Source organism: Pleurodeles waltl, chromosome 8 (genome assembly GCF_031143425.1).
Source record: "Pleurodeles waltl isolate 20211129_DDA chromosome 8, aPleWal1.hap1.20221129, whole genome shotgun sequence".
NCBI lineage: Eukaryota > Metazoa > Chordata > Amphibia > Caudata > Salamandridae > Pleurodeles > Pleurodeles waltl.
This window is the reverse complement of record NC_090447.1, coordinates 1456576919-1456582918: the sequence shown is the minus strand read 5'-3', so window position 1 is coordinate 1456582918 and position 6000 is coordinate 1456576919.

The following is a 6000-nucleotide window of genomic DNA, read 5'->3' as shown; positions in this document are numbered from 1 at the left end:
AGTAACCTGTGTTTGCGGTTGTCTGGGTGAAATGCACAAGAGAGCTGTCAACCAGCCCAGACGTGGATTGGAGACAGGCTGTAAGGCACAGATGGATTTTAGGTGTAAAGAAATGCTCACTTTCTAAAAGTGACATTTCTAAAATAGTAATATAAAATCCATCCTCACCAATAAGTAGGATTTTCTATTACCATTCTGCTGGCCATACTAAATATGACCTGGTTACCCCTTTCTGATCAGAATCTACCACTCAAACATAATATGAGGGTAGGCCTAATGCTATCCTATCAAAGGAGCAGGCCTCACAGTACTGGCTGCAGCCCACTAGTAGTATTCAATGTACAGGCCATGGGCATATGTAGTGCACTTTATTAGGGACTTACAAGTAAATCAAATGTGCCAATTGGGTATGAGCCAATGCTACCATGTTTTTAGGGAGAGAGCACATGCACTTTACCACTGGCTAGCAGTGTGTAAAGTATTCAGAGTCCTAAAGCCAGAAAAACTGAGGTCAGAAAAAGAAGAGGAGGAAAGCAAAAGGTTTGGGGGTGACCCCACAGAAAGGCTGTTTCCAACATATCCCAATCCTGTCTAGAGCCAGGGTAGGCTAATCAATACTTTGATGGACTTCCCTGCTTAGTGTGATAAAACATGGACAATTGCCCACTACTGCATGGGCACTGGCCAGTGTTATGCCTTTCTGAACTCAGTGAGGCTCTTCTGTCTATACTTTCTGGGGCCATTGAACTGACCCATTGGTAACCCTTCTCCTCTCTGTGGACTTCATCTGTGAAGTCCCTAACTTTAATTTGCTCACAAATGCAGCCCCGTAGGCAGATAGTCCCACCATGGCCAACAAAGTGATGTGGCCCATTCCACTCCTTGGGTCTGATTTCTAACCCCAACCAAGGGAAAACTCTGTTCACAAGGACAGTAACCAGCAGAGGCCCCTGACAGTTGTCAGTGTCAAGAGCCAGGCCCCAGGTAATCCACTGTTAAGTGAATGCCTTCAGTGGGGCCATTGAATACGCTTCTCCTCCAGTCTGGGGGCTGGCAGAGAGTTCCATATGGGCTCCTGAGGTTTCTCTGATGCACTTCAGAAAGGGGTGAAGTAGCCCCAGGGGTCATGTACCCTGTGGTGGTGCGTTGGATGCGGGGGATGTGGCTAGGGCAAGGTCGACTGATCGGAGGTTGCGGGTGGGAGTGTGGAAGTTCACTCTGGGCCGTTGTTGTGGAGGGATTTGTGTGCGTGGATGAGGATCTTGAATGTGATTCTCTTGTCTATGGGGAGCCAGTGAAGGGATTTGAGGTGTGGTGAGATTTGTTCGTGGCGGGGGAGGCCAAGGACGAGGTGTGCGGCTGTGTTCTGGATTCTCTGGAGTTTGCTTTTGAGTTTGAGTGTGGTGCCAGCGGAGAGGGCATTACCGCAGTCTAGTCTGCTGCTGATGAGTGCATGGGTGACTGTCTTCCTGGTCTCTGGGGGAATCCATTTGAAGGATTTTTTTAGAGTGCGGAGTGTGTGAAAGCAGGAGGAGGTTAGAGAATTGATGTGCTGTGTCATGGAGAGGGAGGGGTACAGGATGATGCCAAGGTTGCGTGCGTGGTTTGCGGGGGTGGGTGCGGGGGCTAGGGTGGTGGGCCACCAGGAGTCATCCCATATGGTTTTGTTGGGGCGGAAGATGATGATCTTGGTTTTGTTGGAGTTAAGCTTGAGGTGGTTAGTTGTCATCCAGTTGGCGGTGTCGAGGAGAGCAGCGTGTAGGTTGGTTTTGGCAGTGGTGGGGTTGCGGGTGAGGGAGAGGATAAGTTGGGTGTGAGCCTGTTTGGCTGCTCTCTCAGCCTCTCTTTCAACTTTCCTCTCCTCTGCCTCCATGCTTAATCTGGCTACCTGCATTTGAAGCTCTCCCTCCCCTCCCTCCTTTCCTTTGGGGTCAAGCCGTGACTTGAGACACAGATCCAGGGGAGTCATTCCCCACTGCTGTTGGCAAATCCTCTGGAGAGCCAACCTCTGGCTCTTCCAACTCAACATTCTCTTGTGAACGGTTTTCTGCCTAAATCCTCAGCATCTTTTGGTACTCCTCCTTCCTGGAAGTATCCTGGGTAGAACCCTTTCAGCTGGATAACAGTGTATGTCTCCAGCTTGGCTAGGTCCTCATTGAGACCCAGCCACATGTTGTTTAGGATTAGATTAAAATGTCAAGCAGAAAGAATTGCAGAAAAAAAGAAAAAATCAAATTGACCTTTAACTGTGGGTAGGTAGTGTACACGTAGCTATTGTATGTCACTGCACCTCACATCACATCACAAATCCACTTTAGTCTGGGTCAATCAGACCTGGTAGGAGCGAGTGCAAGCAGGTAGCCAGAATACCAGTTTCAAGTTTGATGTTAATATTAAATAGTGATATTGGTAGGTACGACCCACATAATTGAGGGTCCTTCCCAGGATTAGGAAGAACCACAATAGATGCCTCCAGCATTGAGGATGGATTGGAGTTTGGGCCTGTTATGGCGTTAAATGGGTGTGTCAAGATCAGCGCTAATTGGAAGCAAAAAGTCTTATAAAATGCAGAGGGAACCCATCTGGTCCCAGGGACTTATGAGGCCACATGACTTCTAGTTTAATTGGGCCCTCCAAATGTGCTTCCTGATCCTGGGTGAAATGAGCTGTGGGAGCCCACCCAAGATAAGTCTCGGAATGGTCCCTCAGTGTCAGCAGCATACAGGGTTTCATAAAAGTGATGGAAAGCCAATGTTGTAAGGCCGTCACCTCTAATCATGTGCCCCTTGTGCGATTGGATTGAGTCCACTCCTGTGGACTTTCATAGGGCTCAGAGACAACTAGCCAGCAACTGGCCTGTGCCATTGCCCCCCACATAGAAAGAGTGACGCACCTGGAGGAGTGCGAATTCCACTTTGTCTTGGTCTAGGCCTGCTAATTGTTTACTGGCCATTTCGTAAATATCTCCAAATTCTTGGCGCCCCCTGCACTTATGGATTTTCTCTAGTTCTAACAGCTATTTGGTCATCATCTCCTTTTTTTCCCTAATTTTGTTATCTGTGGCTGTGACTGATATGAACTCTCCTCTAATGACCGCTTTTAGAGTCTCCCACAGAAGAGAGACAGAACAGCTCAGGATGTCATTAACTGCCAACTATCGTGAAATAGGCTGCTTGGTTAGTTTGACCACTGACGGGTGCTGTAGGAGGGCTTTGTTCAAGTGCCATGGGTGGAACTGTCTTTGGAGGGCAGGGGGCCCCAGGGACAGGGACACTGCTGAGTTTGAAGGCCTGTAGTCCCTAAAAAATAGTCTAGTATATGTTTTTTGGAAATGGGAGTAGAAAGTGTAATCCGTTTTCTGAGGGTGCGACTCCTGCCACAGGTCCAGGGTCCCAGCTTCCCTACCCACGTCACCCCCTCCGCTGACAGTGCTCCTGCTCCCCCTGTTCGTGATGCTGATCTATCCATTTCAGTGTGGAAGATTCAGGGGCATATTTCAAGAGCCCCTATCATCATTCCATTGCCACATTAGCAAAAAATGTTAATGCTAATGTGGCACTAGAAGGCAAAAAATGCTATGCCATATTTATAACGTGGCGCAATGCATGCATTGCACCACTTTGTAACCCTTTATGCCTGCGTCAGGTATAATGTATGCAAAAGGGGCATTCCCCCATTAGGGGGTCTAAAGCAATTGTCACCATTTTTAACGCCTGGTCAGAGCAGACTTTAAGAGGAGGCCTCCATTGTTTACAATGGGCCTGAGGGTGCTTTGCAGGATTAGTGCCAAAATCAAATCACTGGACTAGCATCAACAACTTTGACGCTAGTCTCCTAACTACCGCCATGGTGCGTCATATTTTAAATACGGCATACACATGGTGGCGTGCGGGGGGCACTAAGGGGTGCAAGAAAAGTGGCACTGCACTATGTGCTGCGCCACTTTTCTTAGTATGGCCCTCAGTTTAGATCTCCTCCCAGTAGAGGCACTTTGGGGGTCATTCTGACCCTGGCGGTAATTACCGCCATGGCGGAGGTCGGCGGTAGCACCGCCAACAGGCTGGCGGTGCTCCGCCGGGCATTCTGACCGCGGCGGTACAGCCGCGGCCAGAAGCGGAAAGCCGGCGGGATACCGCCGACTTTCCGCTGCCCGTCTGAATCCTCCATGGCGGCGGAGCGCGCTCCGCCGCCATGGGGATTCAGACACCCCCTACCGCCATCCTGTTCATGGCGGCTCTCCCGCCATGAACAGGATGGCGGTAGGGGGTGCCGCGGGGCCCCTGGGGGCCTCTGCCGTGCCCATGCCAGTGGCATGGGCACGGCAGGAGCCTCCGTAAGAGGGCCCCAAAAAGTATTTCAGTGTCTGCCCAGCAGACACTGAAATACGCGACGTTGCACCCATCGCACCTTCCCACTCCGCCGGCTCAATTCTGAGCCGGCATCCTAGTGGGAAGGTTGATTTGCCCTGGGCTGGCGGGCGGCCTTTTGGCGGCCGCCCGCCAGCCCAGGGCAAATGTCAGAATCACCGCCGCGGTCTTTCGACCGCGGTGCGGTGTTCTGACGGCGGTACCTTGGCGGACGGCCTCCGCCGTCCGCCAAGGTCAGAATGACCGCCTTTGTCTTGAATAGCTGTTGCCTCCGACAGGGTTTGTCTTGACACTCATTTTGGTGCATAAATAGACCCCACCACAATTGTGTAATTTGCAACATGCAGCTTGTAAGCCAGAAACCTCACCTTGATCTCCCGAACCTTATCAACCACCTTGCCCTGGAAGGAACGGGAAACTAACATTGCTACCCCCAGTGTCTTTTTGTCCGCTGAAGAAAAATACTGGAGAGGGAAGGCTCTGGGCTGTAGTCTGTTGTAGTTCCCGACTAAGAGATGAGTCTCCTGAAAGAGGCAAATGTCGGCTCCAGAATGCTCTAAGTATGGAAGGATCAACCTGCGCTTGACCGGGTTTTTAAGATCGTTAACTTTAAGGGTCTGTGTAGTTAAATTAGCGTGAGGGGAGTGAAGTTTGTATTCTCATACAGTGGTTTGACTAATGATGTGTGATAGGAAGTCCCACCTCTTGTCCTCCTGTAATCGTGTCCCTCCGAGGTTGCTGGCTATACGCCTGACACTGTGAATGTGCTAGCCCCCATTTCAAAACAGAAAGTCCCAAACCCTGGAAGAACAACATAAACATAATTAAACAGATCTGGCCTAAACCAGAATAGTCTCTGTTGGCAATCCTATAAATGAAGGTCCAATCCCACCTGAGTCTACTGTTTCCTCCCTTTGGTCCCTCCGTCCCCCACCCGGTCCGCTCTGTACCTGGCCAACAAATAGCCAGAGGTGCTTTGTGATCTGACGACCATCACCCCTCTGCATCCCCCGGAAGGGACTCGAGCATTGCCCTTCTTTTGTTAGCCATAGTCTCAGCATTGGGGCGAAGCGTGCCCGGTGATGCCCTCTGGCTGCACCATCCCCGTCATTCTGAGGCCTCGTGGTCCCGCTTTGTTGCCGGCCGGGATGGCTCCAAGGGATGTTCTTTTTACAGGGCCCTTCAGGCTGTGTAGTGCTTTCCTCTTATCTAGTTTCTAAGCACTAACATAACACACCAGAAATACACTTCTGAGTTCAAAGAAGACTTTTATTGTTGTTAATTCTTCCCCAACCACAATATTTTATGTATGACGAATTAGTAGCTTTCAAGTCCGCGTTAATCAAACAAAATATATCAGTTTGCAATATACACAGCAGGTTATATTTATAAGATATTGAATGCAAAGCAAAACAAATACTTCACAGTGTGGGAACTATCTACAGCTTCATCTTTCTAAGGTCTGCAAGCTGATGACCCCTGTCAGCCGCGGGAAAGAGATTCATCTACCCACACGGGATTGCTGGCAGCTGGCGCCAAGCTCCAGCACGAGGTCCGGCAGATTCGAATCTGACTCTCTGCAGCCTGTGTCATTCGTTACAAAGGTGTGCCCCCTCCTCTCAGACCTGGGAAA